This window comes from Malania oleifera, chromosome 2 (genome assembly GCF_029873635.1).
Source record: "Malania oleifera isolate guangnan ecotype guangnan chromosome 2, ASM2987363v1, whole genome shotgun sequence".
NCBI classification, from domain to species: Eukaryota; Viridiplantae; Streptophyta; class Magnoliopsida; order Santalales; family Ximeniaceae; genus Malania; species Malania oleifera.
In genome coordinates, this window is record NC_080418.1 from 55,250,949 (window position 1) to 55,275,162 (window position 24,214).

Genomic DNA, 24,214 nt, shown 5'->3' on the forward strand with positions numbered 1-24,214 from the left:
CATCAAAAAGAGGATTTTCAAAATATTGTTAATTTTTATACATGTGCATTGAGATGTATTTTTCTCTATCAAAAACTCTTTATTTTGAAAAGTGTTAAACATAAAAGTTGTAGTATTTTCTCTTATCTTTCATTTAACACAAGATCATCAAATTTAAAGTTATAAAGAAAAAGTTATGACTGAAAAATAGAAGGATACGCGAAATTGACAACAGCATGTGTGCATGCTAGACGACTGCCTAAACAGGACAGGCGTCTGCGTGAACATGACAGGCAACTGCCTTAGTTCTAGAAGGTGACTACCAAGCTACTGCCCCTGCTATTCCTTTAAATAATTTCATGGTAGGCGACTAGCGGAATGGGTAGGCAACTGCCATGCGACTGTTTTGATTTTTTCTCATAACGGTCAAATTTTTAAATGGGATTATTTATGGCTCAAAATTTATGGAAACTTGGGGAATATTTCAACACACTTGGGGACCAATTTACTCACCTTTTAAAGTCTATAAATAAGTCTCAAAGATGATTGAATAAAAAAAAACATCAAGAATTCAAATTCAGCAAAAATTCAAAATCTCTCAAATTGCTCTCAAATTTTCAAGGCTCTCTCTTGATCTCAACTTGCACGAAGCTTACTGAGTTCTTGTTGATTTTACTCACCAAGTTTGTGCTACAATTTTGAAATCTTTCATTCATTGAAAGAATTAAATATGTGATATACTTCCTTGAGCTTCAATTTGAATATTCATATTGTTATTTACTTTGAAGTATATAGTTCTGAATTGTTGTACTAATCAGCTCTTTTAGGAGCAAATTATTTGTACACAAATATTTTATTTTTTTCTTGTAGATTGACGATTCCAAGGGTTGTTTGGATCGTTGGCTAAGCAAGGGGATATTGCTTAGAGAGGCAGGCTCTAGCCTATGTAAGGAGTGACAAGACGAGGGGATATCGTTTGGAGAAGGCGGGCTCTAGCCTTAACCAAGGAGTATTGTAAAGGTTTATTCCACCCGTCAATGGAATAAGTTTAGTAATCCTTTGGTGGTTTGCCAAAGGCGAGGACGTAGGCTGGGTATAAGCCGAATCTCGTAAAAATCTCCATGTCACTCTCTCTTTCCCTATTCTTTATTTTCAGTGCATATTTAAATTGCGTGGATGGTTTAAATTTGAAGATCATATAAACTTCGTATATTTGGAAATCAAACAAACTTTAGGTTTAATTTTGATTTGGGTTGCGAAAATCGAAAGGGAGTACATTGGTTAAATCATATTTTTTGAAAACCATACAGAAGTACGTTACTTCGTTAAACACCCAAAGATAAATTAACTGAGAGTTTATTTGGATTCTGAATATTTGGAAATAGTGATTGGATGATGCATTGAATATTATATTGAAGGAATAAATTCATATATTTAGGGCTTGGTTCAAATTTAAATTAACAACAGGGTTACATACAAGCTGAGAATTCTTATGATTGTTTGATTTGATCATCATAGTAAATTGTTTGGTTTGGTTGAAAAGTTGATTACTTGTTTGGTTAAGCAATAAGTGTTGTGGTTGAAGATTGAATGTTTACTTAGTTCTTGTTTAATTGATTGGTTGTTTAATTGTGTTATTGATTGGATAAAAGAACTAAGTTAAACAAACAAGTCAAGAATTGGTTAAAAGAAATAAAAGAAGTTTAAGGAATTAAAAGAAATTTTTAGAATCCAATTCACCCACCTCTTGGGAAGCTATTCCTAATTTCAATTTCTATGTAATTTTATATATGGTAGTTGTAGGCATGGACTTATGTGATATAGGTGATCTATTGCTTTTTCATATGAAGAATTGTAAAATTAGAAAAGATTGCAAGATTAGAAAAAAATAATAATAAAAAATCAAGAAGAAGGAGAAAGAACATAATTAATTTATTGTTGTTATGTCCGGATCGCTAAATTTAATCAAGAATAATAAACAAAAATAGAAAACACAAACACACATGAAATATAGGATATAATGTCATTCGATTTCGATGTGAAACCTACGTCCACAGGCGGCAAAGGAAAAAATATTCATTATGAACAACAAGATATTACAAGAGTCTTACCCAAATCCCAATTACACCTAAGTTCTCTTTCCTACACCCTACATAATTATAGTTTACGCTATTTTTAGTAGTCCTTTGCCTAGAACACACTAAACACAAGTGTTGTGGAACAAAAACAAGACATCTTAACATAAAAAATGTGGTACAAAATACAAGACACCTCAACAAATCTCCACCTTGTCTTGAATTTTCCTTCTTCAACGCCATGCCCCCTCAAAGGGCTTACCTCATGTTGGAAAGATTAATCAAGTTCAAGTAATGTTCAAACCAGATTGTAGGAATTGGCTTCTTCTGCACATCTACCGGGTTATCTTTTATCCTAATCTTCTTAACTTTCAATTTTCCTTCGGTGATGACATCTTGAACAAAATGATACTTGACATCTATGTGCTTAGTCCTCTCATGGTGCATATGATCTTGGATCAAGTGTGTGACACTTTAACTATCATAGTAAACTATACTTCCATCCTTATCGATTCCCATGTCTTTAACCAAGCCATATAGCCATAGAGCCTCCTTCACTGCTTCTACTAGAGCCATATACTTTGCCTCATTTGTCAACAAGGCTACTATTGATTGCAAAGTTGTCGTGCATTTGATGATATTTCCAAGAAAGGTGAAAACTATTGTGAAAAATAATAACGAGCGGTGCAATGCAGCAATCACGATGAATAATATGTAAACACTCACAGATAAAGGAAAGCAATAAACAACACACAATGTTTAAAGTGGTTCGGAAAAATGCCTACATCCACGGGAGCAAGTGGCGGCTAAAATTCACTATGATCAAAATAGGGTTACATCATTGTATTTATGCTAACCCTGTTGACTTTTTGAGTCCGATCCCATTTTGATTATGACAAACCACTCATATCTTATGTCTGTACTTAGCATGTGAATAGGTTTATATTTCAACATGATGTGAATGGTGTATTCCTAAGAGGAGGGTGAAGTGGATATTTAAAAATTTATTCCTAGGTTAAGTGTGTTCAATTTTAAACCACAGCTAGTAATACACAGCCTAGGGTCTTTCTAAGCAATGTCATTTCCCACAAATATTAATGTATGCAGATATTTAAAACAAATCAATCATTCATAACAATTTAAGCATAAGCATACAAGTGCAGAAAGTAAATAGTATTGGGAAAGAGAATGATAGTTATTTTTATCGAGGTTTGGCCAATCCTGCCTACGTCCTCACCTTAGGCCAACAACCCAAGGATTCCACTAAGTGCTCACTCAACTGGCCAGAACAATGCCGCTTACAATACTCCTTACAAGGCGGAGTCTCCTCAACTCAATTACGGGGCTAAGTCACAACCAATTCTCCTTACGAGGTAGAGTCACCTCAACTCAGTTCACCAGGCTAAGCCAAATTGGTTTCTCCTTATGAGGCAGAGTCTTCTCATGTGATGCCCCAATTTTTCCTACCATTTTTTTATAATATTAAACAATAATCAATCATCCATCAAATATCTTTAATACCATGATAACAATGTCAACCCAGTCCATAATGGAATACCAAGGATATATCTATTCACAAATGCACACTGACCAAGTAGCGGAATACATAAAGTGTCTAAGTCCCATATGCAATACCAGAGTGCTATAACCTCCTCACATATACATATACATCCTCAAAAATCCATAAAATACTCTAAGAGTTATACAAAACTTATCCCCAACTTGAAATCACTTACCTTGGATACTAGGGTACTAGATCTCCTCTACCTCGGAGCTCGCTCCACTTGTCTGACTTGATTTCCTGAAATGTTTAAATTCTGGGTGAGACACCTCTTAGTAAGACGAAATAAATTATTGATAGTGTGTGGCAACATGATTTTTGATATATCATAACACATTCATTTAAATAATTATATCAACTAAGAAAAACATACAAATATGTACTCATAATCATATATATATATATATATATATATATATGTATGTATGTATGTATATAAACATAGTTTCATAAGTTTTCATTTCTTATATTTACGTTCTAACTCATGAGTATCCACCAGTATATAACACAACGCGTTTGTAACTCATGGTTGTTCATCTTTCATTTCATTTCTCATATTCATATTCTAGCTCATGGGTATCCACTAGTATATAACACTACGCGTTTGTAACTCATGGTTGTTCATAATATCTGTAACATAATTATCATGTCTATAATGAGGAATCATCCTGAGGACATTCATGTCACGTCGTCATGTATTCACCCTACAAGACCGGGTTATGCGGCTAGAAGGTGAGACCTAACTGTGGTTGGCCTATTCGGTTAGATCAAAATTGTACACGTCTGTAGTCCTGTTCTGGACCCAAGGGGGTAACTCTACTCTTCACAGGTCCAATCGATTGTCTCTGTTATACTCTATCTAAGACGTGTGGTTGCACTAACACATATGCTAGCAATGGTACTATGCTCTCTGTATATCTCTAGTCCATCAGGGTTCTCATTTTCACATTTATCTACTCATATTTTTTTGGAATTGGTGTATTCCCAAGAGGGGGATGAATTGGGTATTTAAAAATTTCTCCTAGGTTAAACCAGATGACAGCAGTATTACGCAACCTACGATATGTCTAAAGCACATACCAATTCAATAGATAAATTACTGAGTGGATATGTAAGCAATTAAAGTAATCTTAATATGTCAAACATTCAAAGCAATAAATATTAACATACAGGTGTAGAAAGTGAATTGTAGAAAATAAAACTGAGACCAGATATGTTATCGGGGTTTGGCCAATACTGCTTACGTCCCCACCTCAGCTCGCAAGCCCGAGGATTCTATTAATGCTCACTTAACGGGTGGAGCGGCACCAGATACAATTGGTCAAATTACTAGGGCTGACCTCAACCTTTTACACACTCTCCTTACAGGGCGGAGAAGGTTTTACCTATCCTTACGGGTTAGATCAAACCTCCTCAGGCCACGCCCAAAATACAATCAGTAAGCACAAATTTCATGTACAAGAAAAATGCTTCTCCAATAAGAAAATTTGTACCAATATCAATCAATGCACAACATGAAAATAAGAACTATAAGCTCGGTGCAATACGTGTGCAATAACACTCAATATAATATCAATATTCAATCAAGAGCAAGAGTGTACTGCAATAATATCTTTGAAATAATATATGTAAATATTTCAACCACAAGTAGGGTTTCAAAGATTTAGAAAATATAGTCAAATATCTCAAAAATATTTTCAAGAACTCAAGCACAAGAGATATTCAAAACCAAGCTTGTCAAAAATATTTTCTTAAAACAAACAAGACAAGCTCAAGAGTCTTGCAATAAGAATGCAAAGACTCACAAGCTTAACAAGTTTCTCCAAAAAGGAATTTATGAATTAAATCACTAGGGAGAACTTTCTAGGCTTACTCTCACTAAAATAAAAAAATCAAACTACACAAATGAGAGTATAAGCTTGTATTAACACTATGGAGTAACTCAAGATAGTCTCACTTAAAATGGTTTTTCAAGGGAATGAGTAAAAGTGAGGAGTATAGGCTTGAATATGAATGTGGAGCTTAAAAGATTTTAGAGAGAAAAATATTTAATAAAAAAAATCCTAATCTCTACTTAATCTTGCAAATGAAGACCTATATATAGACAAGTCAAGAATTTTGACCGTTGGGGAGATTAGGGGAATTATTAAAATTGTTTTAAATGACGTTAATAAAAATAACCCTATTTTACCCTCAATTAACCCTCGGTAAAATTTGGCCAACCTGAGAGTTTTGATCGATCGAGCCATAGGTTCGCTCGCCCAAATAGACACATGATATAAAGTGAATTTTTATGTTCGGGTGTCTGAAAACATGTTCGGTTTGTTGGCCAAGGCAATTTTCCAACCTGCTTGAGGTTCGGTCGCCTTATCAGAAGTTTGGTTTGACGAACTTCAATATTCGGTCACCCAAGGTCAAAATGACCGTGAAGTTTGGGCACCCGGGGAAGGTGGAAAAGTCAGTATTATATGTTCGGTCGACCGAGGACACTCAATTCAATTTGGTTCGGTCACCCGACCCAAGTCAACCTTCTGAATTTTCAACCATTCAGTCAACTGAGGCATTTTTAACGTACTTGGTTTGGTTGACCGAATCACTTTTAATTTTAAGTTTTAGGTCCTGTTTTGAGTTTAAAGTTACGTGCAGGGGCCTAGGGTCTATCTAAGGTCATGGCTCTTTAATTTAGCCTAAAAAACCTCGCGTCGGTCGATCGAAGTCTTGTCTAAGGTCTTTGAGCTTATAGTCCCTACCATGCATGTCATGCATTAATTATTACATGCCTTTGAATAATTATTATAGACTCGAAATGAATAAAGATACAACTTAAAATAGAAATCATTCTTTGTGTGCTGCTTCTTTACAATTCCATGGAATACGCCGCGGTATGCTCATTGGGTGTTCTTTATGGCTTCCAAATTGCATCATCATCTGTGCTAACTAAAGCATAAATCGGCTCAAATACTAAAAGCACATAGATGAGATATTGTGGTTTTTCATAATCAAAATAGGGATCTGACCAAAAAGTCAACATATTTCATCATGTCTGTATATCTCATCATGCCTGTATAATTCTTATCATATCTATATACATTTCATTTCATCACATCAGTATAACACATATTTTTATATATTTCATATTATCATATCTGTATCAAATATGTCTGCATATATCATATATCATCATTTCCATATAAAACATATTTGTATATAACATTTCATCATTTCTATGTAAAACATATCTGTATCTCTCATTTCATCATTCCTGTAAAACATATCTGTATATCACATATATCATCATTTCTGTGTAAAACATATATGTATATCTCATAACTTCATTTTTCGTATAAAATCATATGTGTGTTTCTCATAACATCATTTCTCAGTGCAAATCATATATTTCAGTATCAATCACATTCCCAGTATTAAACTGTTATTTCATATTCCTCATGCCACATAATTTTAGACTGATAATCATAATATAATAATCATAGGGACATTATCCATATCATAGTTTTCCAAAACCATATATAGTATTCTCAATTTCACATATATTAAGTCAACCAGTTAATTTCCCAAAAGTATCTATTATAATTTATTCCCCTTACCTGCTTACTAAGAGGGTGCCTGCTAATATCTCTAAACCCACACCTGCAGTGTTTGGAGCTCAAAACCCTAAAATCATTTTTCCCCAATTCAATCAACTCAACCCCAGAATTATAATTATTTAAACATCCCTAAGCCCATACACCCCATTTTATTAGTTAAATTCTAAGCACATAACACAGTTATCATCCGTACCTTAACTTTGGAGTGGTGCCTGGAAATCCCAAAATATAAAACTGCTTTGATCAAACGGCGGAGGATCGTCACTGGGATCCCAAAATGATATTTTTCAATTGATTTGAGCTTGTTTCAAGGGAGAAATCGAAGGGAGGAGGGAGGGTCGCAGCCTTAGAGAGAGAGAGAGAGAGAGAGAAAGAGGGAGGGAGAGGATTCATTTTATCTTAAATAAAATGACTTGATTACCTTATATAGCCCGCTTACCAGCAGCAAAACCATCGATGGTTTGCTTTGAAACCATTGACGGTTTGGTTTTTAACCAAACCTCTTTTCACCGTTTCACCTTGCCGTAGTAACTCAAAACTGTCAACGATTTTCTGGCCTCCCACCAAACCATCTTCCATATTTTTTTTTTCTTATTATTTAAATTTTTCGGGTCTCTACATCCTCCCCTCCTTATAAAAATTTCATTCTCGAAATTTGCTATCTATCACTAGTACCAATCTTTACGAAAAACACCAAAATTTTATTAATTACCCTCACTTACGGCGGAGGAATACCATGGTTATAAAGGAGGGTCCTGGGAGATTACAATCAATCACAGAAAAAAAGAAAAAAAAATCTCTCCCAAAACCATTCATAACCTTAAATCATAAACACTAACTACCTTACATTGTACAAGTCAATAGACTTACATTGTCATTTATTTTTATTCTTACTATTTCAACTCATAGCCCCATTGAACAGGTGTGGCTATCTTTGGCCCATCCTATCCTCCAATTCCCACGAAACTTCTCAACTTCGTGATTGCACCAAAGTACTTTTACTAGTGGGATCCTTTTTTGTGCGTAATTCCTGTTCTTTTCGATCCAGAATCTGCACTGCCACTTCTTCATATGACAGAATATCTCTAAGTTTCAGTGCCTCATAACTTATTACATGTGAAGGATCTGGGACGTACTTCCTCAACATAGATACATGGAATATACATGGATTCTGAACAATACCTGTGGTAACACTAACCTGTAGGCAACTGGACCCACTATTTCCAATATCTCAAATGGTCTAATAAACATAGGGCTTAGTTTACTCTTTTTACCAAATCTCATAATTCCTTTCATCGGTGCAACTTTCAAGAACACATAATCCCCCACACCAAACTCCAGCTCTCGTCGGCGGGTGCTAGCATAACTTTTTTGTTGACTCTGAATTGTTTTGGTCTTGGATAAGTCTGACTTTCTTAGAGGTTTGTTGAACAATTTTTGGCCATAAAACCCGTCTTTCACTAATTTCATCCCAATATAATGGAGATCGACACCTCCAATCATACAATGCTTCATATGGTGCTATCCCGATGCTGGTTTGGTATTTGTTATTATAAGCAAATTCAACCAATGGTAAAAAATGTATCTAACTACCTTTGAAATCCAGCACACAAGCTCGCAACATATCCTCCAATATCTATATGATTCTCTCTGTCTGTCAATCAGTATGAGGATGAAATGCTGTGCTGAACATCAGCTATGAACCCATGGCTCTCTGCAAACTCCTTCAGAAGTGAGATGTGAACAGTGGGTCTTGGTCCAATACAATGGACACTGGCACGCTATGCAAACTAACTATATTATATATGTACAACTCTACCAATCTGCTCATGGAGTAGTTAACTCTGATGGGAAGAAAATGGGCAATCTTCGTCAATTGGTCAATGACTACCTAGATGGTGTCCGGTCCATGCAGTTCCGGCGATAACCTTGTGACAAAGTCCAAAGAAATATGCTCCCACTTCCATTCAGGATTGTGAAGCGATTGTAATGATCCCATCAGTCTCTAATGCTCAACTTTCACTTGCTAGCATGTCAAACACTGCTCTACAAATTCAGCGATTTCTTTCTTCATATTACTCCACTAAAAAGACTCCTGAAAATCGTTGTACATCTTAAAGCTTCTAGGGTGCACTGTATGAAGGGATCGATGCGCTTCCTCTAGGATAACTCTCTTAATCTTAGCATCAACAAGTACACACAATCTGATACGGAACCTTAAAGCTCCATCATCTATGATATTAAACTCTGCTCCCTGACCATTTTGCACTTTATCCATAATTTTCATTAATTCCACATCTTTCATTTGAGCAACTTTAATTATTTCCTGTAAAGTGTACAGAAGTACCAGATTAGCAATGAGTGCCTGGTGATTTCCCTCTACCAGCTCCACACCAAGCCTTTTTAAACCCATCCTGATTGGATGCTGAGTCACCATTATTGATACTAATGAACCCACTCATTTTTAGCTCAAAGCATCAGCTACCACATTAGTTTTCCCTGGGTGGTAACTGATGGTGCAGTCATAATCTTTAATCAGCTCTAGCCACCTCCTCTGTCTTATATTTAATTCCTTATGTGTGAAAAAGTACTTCAGGCTCTTATGATCTATGAAGATCTCACACCTACCCCCATACAAATAATGCCTCCATATTTTCAACGCATAAACCACCGCTTCCAGCTCTAGATCATGGGTAAGGTAATTCTTTTCATATTCTTTGAGCTGCCGTGAAGCATAAGTTACAACCTTCCCCTGTTGCATCAGCACACAGTCGAGCCCTTTGTGTGACACATCACTGTAAATTACGAAACCTTCTTCTCCTAAAGGAATTGTCAGAATCGGTGTACTGATAAGTCGCTGCTTTAACTCCTGAAAACTCTGTTCACACTCATCGGTCCACTTAAACTTCACACTCTTCCTGGTCAATTTTGTCAAAGGACCTGACAATTTAGAGAATCCCTCCACAAATCAACAAAAGTATCCTGCCAATCCCAAGAAACTCCTGACTTCCTGCACATTTTTCTGTCTTTCCTAGTCCATTATCGCCTCAAGCTTGCTTGAATCTATAGAAATGTCACCTTGGGATATTATGTGTCTGAGGAAGATGACTTGCTTCAACCAGAACTCACACTTATTGAATTTGGCATACAACCTTCTTTCTCCCAGCACCTATAAAAATATTCTCAAATGTTTCTCATGCTCTTAGGGACTCTTTGACTACACCAGAATATCATCAATAAAACCACAACGAACTAATCCAGGTTCTGATTGAATACCTTATTCATCAGGTCCATGAATACAGCAGGAGCATTCATCAGTCCGAACGACATAACCAGAAACTCATAGTGGTCATACCAAGTTTGGAACGCTGCCTTAACTTTCACTTGATGGTACCTAGATCGTAGATCAATCATAGAGAAAGTCTATGTCCCCTAAAGCTAGTCAAATAAGTCATCAATGTGGGGAATCAGGTATTTATTCTTAATGGCCACTTTATTTTATCTCTTTGTAGTCAATGCACATTCTCATCGACCCATATTTCTTTTTCACAAACAATACTGGCACTCCCTAGGGTGACACGCTGGGCCTGATAAATGTCTTGTCTAACAGTTCATGTAGCTGTTCTTTCAACTCTTTTAGTTTTGCCGATGTCATTATGTATGACACCTTAGAAATCGATGTTGTTCCTGGAGTTAGGTCAATAGCAAACTCTACTTCACGATCAGGAGGTAATCCCAACAAATCCTCCGGAAACACATCAGGAAAATCCCTCACTATTGAGATATCTTTCAACTTTAGTTCCCTTTCCAATGCTTCCTTTACACAAGCTAGGTACCCTTAGCATCCCTCCATAAGCAACCTCCTCTCCTGAATGACTGATAATATCTATGGTGGGGTGCACACACATGTCCCCACAAATCTGTACCCCTGTTTTCTTAGAGATCTGAATACTACCTCTTTCTGATAATAGTCAATACAGACATAATTGGCAACTAGCTAGTCCATCCCTAGAATTACCTCAAAACCATTTATGTCTAGGACTACCCAATTAGCTGGCAAGGATTTTTGGAATTGGTGTGATCCCAAGAGGGTGGGGGGGGGGGGAGGGGTGGGGTGAATTGGGTTTTAAAACTTTTGGCTAATTTAAATATTTTCTGATTCACCATAGTTTATATCTCATTCAATATTAAAAGCGTGTATGTAAAATGATTAGGCTATCCATGCAGACATACACATATGCAGCATATCTCATTTAAATTAAATATGTGCATGCGAATAATTATAACAGTAAATAAGCAAGCATACACACACATGGAAATTAAAGTGCTGTAATTTAAATGAGATAGGGTGAGAGAGACACAAGATATTTGTTATTGAGGTTTGGCCAAACCTGTCACAACCTGCTCATTTTCACACACACACATATATATACATATATATATATATATATATATATATATACAATAAAAATCAACATCATGCACTCCAACTCAGCAGGTCACCATCCACGTGGACCCGTGGGTACCAGGGATATAATAGAACATACAGCAAAAGCCTACGCAGCAGAAAGTATATAATCATATACATCTCATCATAATGTGCACAACACATATATTAGAGTACTAAAAACACTATCTCTCAGTATATACATCCCAAAAATAAATCTAGGGACAATTCCCACAAAACCTAACTGTCCCTACCAAAAACTTACCCTTCGCAGAGGGCAGATAAATAACACTAATTCTGCGGGGCTTTTCTCGCTCTCCTATCCGGGGCTCCTGAAAAGTTAATGAAATTTAGGGGTGAGACACCTCTCAGTAAGGGAAATAAACTAATACTAGTGTGTGCCAACATGAGTAATTCGTGTTTAACATATATCATATATAACACATTTAGTACTGTTTCATCAAATCTGGGAAAACATATATATATATATATATATATATAAATCAACATGGCAGAACATACTGCATTTTCATAACATATCTCATCTTATATCATAATAATAATAACATAAAACAATCCTGGTAGGTTAGCTGGCTGTTGTCATGCATTACCCTCACATGACTGGGTTGTGTGGCCCGAAGGCAGGACCTGACAATGGTTGGCCGACCACTGTCAAGTCAATAGTCTAGTCTGTAGGTCCGATGGGTCTACCCAGATTGGTCTGTACACCAGGGGGGATAACAGCACACTTCTTGAATATAACCACATCGACCATCCAATCTCACACCACTCCATACAGCGGCGTTAACACAGATATCATAATCATGATGACCATGGACACATAGTAACGGTACCGTGTAAGTGCTAGCCTAAACCAAGCCAATTAGGTTTTGATATCATATACATATACTGAAACTGTGATACATAAATATCCCATATCATTTATTTTCACATTAATCATATCATTTCACATATATACATGTATCATGAAAATCATCGGCTCGTACGCCAGCTACACATAGTACAGCCTGTACGCTGGCAAACAATAATCACATAGCACGGCCCGTACGCCGGCAAATCACATCTCATAGCACGGCCCGTACACCAGTAATCACAGTCACATAGCACAGCCCGTACGCCGGCAAATCACATAAAAATCTCGGCCCGTACGTCGGTTTTCCATCATAAAAATCCATATCATCCACATTCCCAGAATAACAGTATTTCACAACATTTTTACTCATGCCACACAACAGATTTTCCACATATTCAACATACGATCATTTTCACAGTATTTTGCAAATATAAAACATATATATATATATATATATAAACATATACATTTTCCATAAATCAAATGATATATATATATATATATATGCATTTTCTCAAAAATGGAAACTAGCTTAGTTTATTTTCTTACCTGATTCCTGAAAAGCCCCTAATAAAACTGCCTCGCACCCGCAGGGTTCCCAACTGAACACCCTGAAAATGAAAAATCTCATAATTAAAGTTCAGTATTTCGAAGCATACAATATTTTCCTCAACTGCCAAAAACCCAAATATTGAGTAGAAAGTTTTCACCTAAAAGCATTCAAGTTTAACACCTGAGGGGTTCCTTGACCAATACTCTGAAACTGAAAACCCCCAGCATCAAACTTCAGTATTTTCATGCACACAACATTTCTTCTAACTAGTGCAAAACCAAATATGGCTTAAAAATCCTTACCTCAACTCTGGGATGATTTCCAACTAGCTTTCTCCCACGATCCGCTCCAGAAGATTTGGAGAGAACTCCGCCAGGAGCGTCGTGGTGACTTTGGATTATCGATCCGACGTATATCTGGCCCACAAATGATGAGAGAGAGAGAGAGAGAGAGAGAGAGAGAGAGAGAGAGAGAGAGAGAGAGAGCCGAAGGGGAGAGAGAGAAGAGAGTGATGGCTTCTTTCATAAGATAAAATTTTGGATTTTCGTATATATAAAACAGAGGATTTCGTTGACAAGCCCGTTCTTCGTTGATGAGTCCTTCACAAATTTTGTCGATGAAACCCTGTATTCGTCGACGAAATTCAGGCTGCCTCAGAAACTCTCTCGGTATTTTCTTGTCGACGAAGTCTTGTGTTTGTCGACAAAGTCGACGGCTTCCTTCTGTTTCCGATTTCCATATCCGTTTTCTTTTATTATTTAACTACCATTTTATTCGGGTCGTTACAAAACCAGCCTATGTTCTCGCCTTGGGCATACCCCCCCAAGGATTCCACTATCCCTACTCACTTAAATGGGTGGAGCAGAAGCCATTACAACTTTTTCTTATGGGATAAGGTAAACCTCAGCTCAATTATCAGGCTGAACCTAACTGATCTTCCTTACGAGGTAGAGACACCCCAGTTCAATTTACAGGCTAAATCAAACCGATCTCATTTACGGAACTGAGACTCCTCAGTTCAATTTCGAGCAGAACCCAACTGATACAATAAAAATATTTTTTGTACATTCTAATACACTTCTAAATATAAGCATGGATGTACACATTAAAAGCTCAAATACATGTACTCTCTTATGATATGCAATAATGCGAGATATGCAATAATGCTCAGTAGAGAAAGGGTTTTTTTCAAAACAAATAGTCCAATCTTTGAAGAAAGATATATATGATAAAATGCATCAATGATTTGAACCCTAATAAAATACTCTCGCAAAAATATTTTTCAAAGACAAACCAGAGAACCTACGATTTTTGGTCTTGATAATATTTTTACAAAAATGAAGATGTGTGATCTTTGATGTTGAGACTTCAAAGATTAAAATAAAATAAGTATTTCTCCAACAAACACTAGCAATAAAAAGTATTTGGAGAAATTAGGATTTATACTCAAAATTTGTTTTTGCAATGCATACAATCAAAATAAATGGCCAAACAAAATAAATACTCTTTTACAAAATATTTTCTAAATAGTAATAAAATGAGTTGGAGAGTAAAAAATTTAACCCCAAAATGATTTTTGAAATAAAAGTGTATGTGGGGGAACTTTGATTAAGTGAAAAATAGGAGAGAAAATATTTATTAATCAAAGTTACTCATCTAAGAAAATGAATGAGTATTTATAGTTTTTTTTTTTGAAAAATATGACCATTGGGAACATATTGGGGATTTTGAAAAAAATTTAATTAAATTTTAACCCCAATTGCCGTAGTTAATTCTTGGCAACCTGAGAGATTCGGTCGTTCGGTTCTTAGGGCCGATCGCCCGAACAGACACAAAGCATGTATTGGGTTTAGGTGCCTGTGGGTGAGCCTGGTTGGTTGAAGCCAAGGCAATTTCCTAAACCTTCATAGGTTCAGGCGCCTGGTTCATTGGTTCGGTTTGCCGTGCCTCACAATTCGGTCCTCTGAGGTGATTTTGAACTATAAGTTCGGGTGGCCGGGGACAGTGGAAAAGTCAATGACCAGGGTTCGGTCGACCGTGGATGATACGTTCATTTTTTTTTGGCAGCCCGAGTCGTAGTCAACATTTTGACTTTTTGGCCAATAGAGTATTCGGTCAATTGAGGTGTTTATAACTAAAATGGGTCGGTTGACCAGGGCTATTAAAGTAACCCAAAAATCCAACATCGATCAACCGAAGTCCTAAGGTCTGTCTATGGCCTATCTAAGCATTATGTCATATCATGCACGATGTATGCATTTATTACAGACCAAAATATAAAAACCTAAATGCATATACAAAATAAATCAAATATGTCTTCTTCTTCGCTTTTCTGACTTCATGGAATGCGCCTGAGTGTATAGTCTTTACGTTCTTCAAGGCTTCTAGTTTTAGTGCCCTTATGTGTGTGTTGAATTATAACCTATTCAATCACTAAGTACACACATAAGCTAGGTTACTAAGGCTCTTGTCAACTACCTCAACTTGCCAATTGGTATGCAGGTGATAAGCACTAGGACATTTAAGTCTGGTGCCTAACATGGTCCTCAAGGCTTTCAAGAAGTAACGTATGAGCTTCACATCCCTATCGGAAACAATGATTTTGGGAAACCTATTCTTGATGACAATCTTGATGTTTGTTCTATTATAAATGCACAGGCTCAAAGTGTTTTCTTCCTTGGGATTAGGGAAAGTAGGGTAGTCAAGTGTACCTAAACTCTTCTGAACAAAGTTGGGTTCCTTCAATTCATGCACTGGTTTCAGCTCCTCATATTCTATCGAGTTCACTCTATGATGTGATAAATGAGGCAAAGATGAACCAAGAACAAGATCTATGACATGTGAAAGCTTTGTCACGGGAGATGAGTTACTAGGCGGCTCAGATAGGACATCCTTAAACTCAAAAGGTAGAGATGATACTTCTAAGGGTGTTTCTTTTTCATGAAGGGGTTTTTCAGTCTCCTTAGGAACATCCACCGACACTACCTTGGTTTCTTAACTCTTTTGCTCACACAGCCTTTTACTTATGGTGTTCAAGGTTTCACCAAGTCTTTTTCTTTTCCTTCTTATTTTTATCACCATCTTCCACATTAAGCGCCAAGTTCACGAGTGCTTTTCCTTTGTCCATAGGTTGTTGGACTGTGGAGTTACTCTCTCGGGAGGTGACTAGACTAGATTGTGCTAGTTGGGACTAGTTGTAGTTCGGTACCCTTTGAGAGTGTGGCTTATTTGAAAATTGTTTTCCTATGGCCCCTTTTGTTATTTTCTCAAAGTCATAAGCTAAATTATAGGCATGTTAAAGGGACTCAATGTGATATGGGAACAGTTTTCTCCTCAATTCAGGCTTTAATCCTAGGAAAAATAGGGAGGTCTGTTGACTATCAGTCTCATAGACATCACATCTTATAGACAACTCATCAAATTGACTAATGTATTCTGACACAGTCATGATTCCTTGACACAAATTGTAAATTTGATCTATAATGTTCTCTCTATACCTAAGGGGTTCATACTTCTCTCTTAACTTGTCCTTTATTAGATCCCAATGCTTAAAGAGTCGCTGATTTAACTTCTCTTCCTTCCTTTCGACATTGATCCAATGGAGTTTGGCTTGCCCCGTTAATTTCATTTTTGCAAACATAACCCAATGAGGGTCAGTATTCTTACACCAATCAAAATAGGAATCCATCTTAGTCAACCAATCTTGGAAGACTTTAGGATCCATCTGCCCATCATAGGTGGGGGCTTCTATCCTCATTACATCCTTGTAAGGATCACGACGATCCTTATGGTAAGGTCTCCTAACATGAAAGTCTTCAAGATCATAGTCCTTATTATCCCATTGTTGGACATAGAGCTTATGATGCGGTGGTCTCCTAGCAAAGTCATCTTGATGATTCACTCGCCTTTGTGGAAGGGGGAGGGGGGGGGGGGGGGGAGGCCTTTCTCTAGGAGGCTTAAGTGGTTCTCTTTCATCATAAATCTTACGACCTTGATAATGGTTCCCAGCTCTAGTTTCCATCTAGAAAACACAATCCTCCTCCTCAGAAGTTTTCTCTCTAAACCTAACCAAACTATAACTCCAAATATCCAAGATTCAGAGTATAGGTAGGCTGGCCTGGGCAAAGCCGTCACCTGTTTTTCTAGAAACCCAAGAGCTGCTAATGGATTTTCAACTGCAGACACCCTTTGGTATTTGGGGCATAACTTTTGCTACGAAATTCCAAATAGGAAGATCCTAGTATCAAAAGAAATTTAAGAAAATTTCGCACAACTTTTGTGTTTAAGGTTTTTGAAGATGAGAAGGTTTTGATAGTGAAAATTGCACATCAATTCGGAAGACGGACAATGAAAATGTTGGGACTTAGAAGGTTCGCCTAATCCGACCTAGGCTCTGATATCAAGATGATGTTGGACGGAGATGGGTGACCTAGTCCTATGGGTTTCAACCCTCAATCACATACATGAGAAATACTTTAAAACGAGAATTCAATCAACCAAACAAAAAAAAAATGAATCACGCTTTATCATGCAGTCCAAGAATTTTAAAAAGGTATATAATCAAATTCAAATTCAGTCCTAAGTGGTTTTTTCACAAGATAGTCAAGTTACATGCCATGAAAATACCATTCAATCATTCAAGAAAATAAATCAATGTTATCACAATCATATCCCACAGTCGAAAAGCAAGTATGTGTATAAATAGTGAGAAATTTCAAGTTTTGGAGGTATTTAGTCAACTGGCGGCGAAGGAACTGAATAAAAATGGGATTTTTATGGGTTTTTGCGAAATGGGGGGTTATGAGATCTTAAACAAAGATGGTAACAAAGTTATGGATGGGTTAGGTTGAGTATTACCATGTGGCTCCTCTGGATAGCTTACCAATGATCAACGAACGCGAATCAAATTAAGAAATTTGTCGAGATCGCGGTGAACCGGTGTAAAGGTTGTTGCTTGTTGTTTGTCGTGTGCGGAGGGTGTGGGATGATCAGAGATGGAACGATGTGATGGATTGATGTGATGGGCTGATGTTGGATAGCTTGATGGATAGATTGTTGGTTTCACACAGACTGATCTATGGGGAGAACGTCATAGCCTCTTGCCACTCAACCGCAAGGATCAGAAAAAAACTCTAAGCTTTCAAAGGAAGAACCTTTATTCAATTAATAATAATACTTGGCCGCCTTCTAGCATTTACAATAGCAATATATATAGGGGAAAAGAAAGACATAGTGATAAATGACCTAAATGTCCCATACAGGCATGGGAGTTGACTCACTTAAGAAACTCACACAAATCTCTCACAAATTAAATACTTAACACAAATTAAATACCTAACATAACTCAATGCAATTAATTAAATGAAACAAAGTCAAAAGGGAGGCCCAAGTTGTGGGATTCCTAAAGTAGCCGTGTGGGACCCAGTACATCTGTCTGGGGCCCACAAGGGTCTTGAGTCTCGAAATTGTAAAATCACAACTTGGGACTTCTTGATCCTAAAAGGTCTTCAAGTATCTCCATAAGATCTTCAAGTGGTTATCAAGCATTGTGGACATCCGGGAGTCGTCCACGTGTCACCATGTCGGCGAACAAAAGGGAAAGGAGGAGTGGTTGTCGATCCCTATATATATATATATATATGCAATTGAAGATAAGAGAACAAATGTTGAAGGTAAGACAGAGAAAAAAAAAGGAAAAAATAAATAGGCTAGTAAGAGTACAAACTTAAGGGGGGATGATCAATGAACAAAGGCACTATGTGGAGAGCAAACCTAGAAAAATTGAGAGTAAAGATAAACAGAATCATAAATGAAAGCAAAAATAAAAATCTTAAAAAACTTCAAAAGAAATTGAGAATTCATAATAAAAGTTTTTCTTGGATAAAAATAAAAATAAAAGTAAAAGTAAATCTTTGCAATTGAAAATAAAAGAACAAATGTTGTTAATAAGATAAAAAAAACAAACAAAAAGAGTAGTTTACGCTATCAATATTATAATTATAGATAAGAGAATAAATCTTGAGGTGATAATTTATGATGATTAGTGTCGGGGAAGTTCCCATCAGGTAACAATGGTTCTGCCTGACCCTACTTAAGCATGCATATTATGTTAGTGAAGACTTGGTGTGAAGCCTTGGAGCTTACGCTAGACCTACAACTGATTCATGAGGCTTGGAGTATATAAGATCTTCACTGACCACCAAAGAATTACTGCAGCTTTCGCACTCCCTTTGATTATCATATACAAAAAAGTCTCTTCCACTTTCCTACCAAATCTCTCTTTATTCTGGCACATAGATGAAGGGATCGAAGAGAATATGGCAGATCATGTTCACCAAGAAATGACCCGAAATTTTATCTTGGTCTATTTAAGATTGGACCTACAAATTGAGAGTTGTACAAGTATTACAATCTTAGTAATGAAAAAAAATTGTACAGACATTTTAGGGATTTGGAATTAAAATTTATTTATTTATTTCCTTTTTAGGAAAATATAAGGAGCTACATAAATATTGTAAAATTTTAATATTAAAAATATTTTTTAATTTTTTGAATTACTAATTATATATGATATTTCATGAACTTTATTAAAAATTGATAATTTTTAATGCTAAGAATTTTTTGAAATATATGAAACTAATAAAAATTAAAAGTTATCTATTCATAAATACGTAGGAATCTTTTGCTAACCACATAAAACCCAATGTTTTAAGTTGACCATTTTTCGATTAATGTTCATATATGATGTTTTAAAATTTTAACAGTGTACTTTCCTTGTCTTATCATTGATTATGTACATTTCGTAGTATATTAGAAAAAATATTTATAACAATCAACGTTAGGCAATTAGTTTCTTAATTAAGCCAAACTCTTAGATTTAAAATTAATTACATCTATTAGTTTGGCTTAATAAAAAGTTTTAATATAGTCAACCAATAAATTATATTAAATATTACATTATAATGGAAAGCAGTTGTAGTCAAAAACAAAATTTAATATTGGAGCTCATCATAAGTAATAATGAAAAAAAATAAAGACTCACTAAAAACACATTTATATAACAAGTATTCGATAAAATCCAAGAATAAAATTTCAAACACTAAGAATATAGCTTTAGAAAGTTTTAAAATATTAAAAATTTAGAATTCAGGGAATTTTGAATGTTTTTTATTGTGTGTATGTATATTTAATTTTTGTGTGTGTGTGTATGAGAGAGAGAGAGAGAGAGAGAGAGAGAGAGAGAGAGAGAGAGAGAGAGAGAGAGAGAGGACCAATTCGGATCCCATCAGAATTCCATAATTAAAGGTACTTGAACGAGAGTAGTATTAGGATAAGTGACCTCTGGGAAGTCCTTGTGTTGTATCTCTCTTTTAAAAAAAAAAACTAAAATAAAAATAAAAATATTCATGCATCACTTACTTTATTTGAGATGCTTATATTCACTCTCCACCTCAAATCTCGCATGTGTTTGGAGAACAAATACCAAACGCCAAACGGTGCAACCCATCTAAAATTACACATCATACGTGGATGCCTTTGTTGACATTATATGACCCCATGCAACAATTGCGAAAATAGACAATAATTAAAGCTGTGTTTGGTAGATGAGAATAATGATTGATTTTAATTATTATTTATCTTCCTGTATTACAAAAAATTATTAAAAAGAAGTGGTTTGTGAGTTTTACTAGCAAGAAAATTTATAATCATGTAGTGTTTTAAATAACAAATTTTATGAATGACTACTCAATTTTAATAGTAGCTGAAAATGGTTACTCATATGTTCTGCATTGAATTTTTATCTTATTTATAGTCATCTTGACATTTGAGTAAGTCATATTAGTAAACCCTTGCGTTCAATTCATACCCATTTACTACTTTATTTACTCTTTTTATGCACCGTGTAAGGACTATGGATTATAGTTCTATAAAACAAAATTATAGATCACAAAGCTTTAAAGCCATCGAGATTGACTAGAATGGTAACTTGGATGATATTAAAATGATTGTTGACCTTTTGAGTCTAATCCCTGATTTTGATAATGATAAACCGCCAGTTACTTATGTGTATATTCAGTACTTGAGCAGACTTTATATGTTAGCGCACACATAAGGAAGAGAAGGAAGTCAGGAGGAACATAAAGACCATATCATCCGGCATATTCTATGATAAATCGGAGGTGCAAAAGTAGAAGAAGAAGATATTTGTTCTTATTGTATTGTATTTAGTTAATTTATAATTTGTTGGTCTGTAATAATAGTCTGTAATTTTGCATATCATGCATGATGGAGTGCATATGCCCAAGAGGCCTTAGAATGACCATAGGAACCATCACCCTTATATCTTAAATGTCTTATGCTTATTCACACTGGGTTGATGAATCGTAGAGACCAAAACAGGACTTAAATACACATTTTAATTGGTCTCGGTCGACCGAACTCTTGGCAGTATAAATGCCTCGGTCGATGGAATCGGTCAAAAGTCAACTTGTTGACTTCACTCGGTCGACCGTTCTTATTTGAATGTATCGTCCCTGGTCAACCGAAGCATAAAAAGTCTGATACCTCAACAACCTGGTTGACCACTTGTGCAGTTCAAATTGGTCACGGTCGATCGAACCATATGAGCAATTAAACGAATCTTAGTCATGGTCGACCGAACCTACGAAGGATTCAAAATCGTCTTGAGACGGTCGACCATTTCCGTAGTTCAAAATTGACACGGTCAATCGAACTTAGCAATACGATCGATTAAACCTTGAATATGGTCGACCGAATCTCTCAGGTTGGCAAAATTTTTACTGCAATAAAATAGGGTTAATTTTTATTGAACATAATTAAACAATTTTTAAAATACCCTTAGTGTCCCCAACGGTTAGATTTTTTTGCAAAAAATATTTATACCTTCTCATTTGTCCTAATTAGTATAAGATTAGCATTTTGATTAGAAAAATTTTTCTCTCAAAATCTTTTATTGCTAAATTTTTCATACTCCAAATTTTTACAAAGCATATTGTTTAAAACTCTTTCTCATATACTTTTGATTATATTTTTTAGAAAGAGTATATTTCCTCACCTTCTTCACTTGCATATTGTTTGCACTTTGAATATTCATATTGCAGATATATTATTTTTAAATCAAAGATCTCACTCTCACATATACATATTGATACACATATTGTTGAGAGTTAACACATTGGTTAACGAAATCTCACTTGAGGTTAAGATCACATCATCTGTGAGTGCATTAATTAGATTGGTGGTATTGGTACATATCTGCTTAGTGCAAAAATCATTTGTTTGTACACAAAATTATTGGTTGTTTGTTGTATTCTCGATGGGTGGTCAGAAGAAGGAGACTAGCCCTGTGAATAGTCTCGTATTGCTCTGACTCGGTTAGGAGGGCACCAAACTGGTTCAGACCTGATTAGGAGAACTAGGTGCACCATCCTGGTAAGGTGTTGTAATCGTTGTCGCTCCATTCGTTAAGCGAGCTTTAGTGGAATCATCTTACTTGTGAACTTGAGACGGGGATGTAGATAGTATTGGCTGAACCTCGATAACATTTCTTGTGCCTGATTTTAATTTCCGCAATTTAAGTTTTTGCATTTGAATGTTTATGTTTTTAGTAATGTGAATGATTAAGAAACAGAGTCTGCTATACTTGCTTTGATTATTTGCTCAGTAAATTTCTTGTGGGTATTGGAATTCGTTTATGTTGACCTTATAAGTCATTCTCGATTTTGATAATGACAAATACTCTTTGTATTTGATGACTTTCAAGTTTGTGTGCAGGATCATACTAATTGGATTATATTGTTGGCATGCGACAACTTGAAGAAAAATGAAGACCCCAACATATTTGTTTATTGTAATCTATATTAATTCGGGTCTTTAATAGTAGATAGGAAAATGGTCTGTAATAATTTAAGTTCAAAGGTCTGTAATAATTAATGTCTTACCTACATGGTAGGATAGATAAGCTCAAGACCATAAATGGACTTTAGGGATCACCTTCGATCGACCGATGCCGGATTTTTTCGATAAACCTCAAAAAGACCTAGATTGACCTTAAGTCCCCCATGCATGCATAAATGAGTGCCCTATTAAAATTAAGTTAATCATCATATGAATAGGGGCAAATTTTTAGAGAGAAAATAACCAAAATGCCCAAGGATGGCATGTTCGGTCGACCGAACTCAGTTACACTGAGATCTTCGGTCGACCGAACCCCCATCGGGTCAATAAGTTGACCTCTCGGTCGACCGACCAGGTATATATAGGCAAGCCTTGGTCAATCGAACCTCCTTGGATTAACAAGTTGACCGCTCGGTCGACCTACTAGAATTATATGGGCAACGCCCTGGTCGATCGATCTCCCACGTGGGAAATGCTAACCGTACGGTTGACCGAACCTCGTAGTTCAAATTGACCTGGTCGACCGAACCACGTGGATTTGGAAAATCGCCCGTGAACACTTCAAGTCCAATCGACCATCCCTCTAGTTCAAATTTCTCTCGGTCCACCAAACCGAGCCACTTGGTCAACAGAATCTCAAGTTCAGTCGACCGGTGTTTCTCGGGTTAGCGAGAATTACCGAGGTTAAAACGCAGTTAAAATTAATTAACCTCAGTTAAACTTTTTCAAAAATGACTAATATGTCTTGAATGGTTATAATTTTGGGGAATTCTATATATACCCCCTCATTTGCAAAAATTATTCAAGGATTAGCAACCTTAATTAGAAAAAATCCTCTGAAATTCAAAAAATTCTACTTCCATTTTTAAGCCTCTTACACTCATTCTTACTCAATTTTATTGTTTAAATCTCTTTGTAAGTGTGCTTGAGTGTTCTTCTCAAAGGCTTAAGCTCTCTGTTGTTCTTGATTGATTGAGATTATTTTATTAGAGAGTAAAGTTTCAAGTTTCCATAGGAGACTTTGTTAATAAGTATTTCTTAAGAATACTTCATTGAGCTTTTGAGTTTTGCGTTGTCATTGCAATACTCAAGGAGTTCACATTGGATTTTGATTGCTAAAAATATTTTACACATCATTTTCAAAATATTTCTTATGCTTTTTTTTTAGAAATACATTTTGAGATATTTGCTTGAGTGCTGAA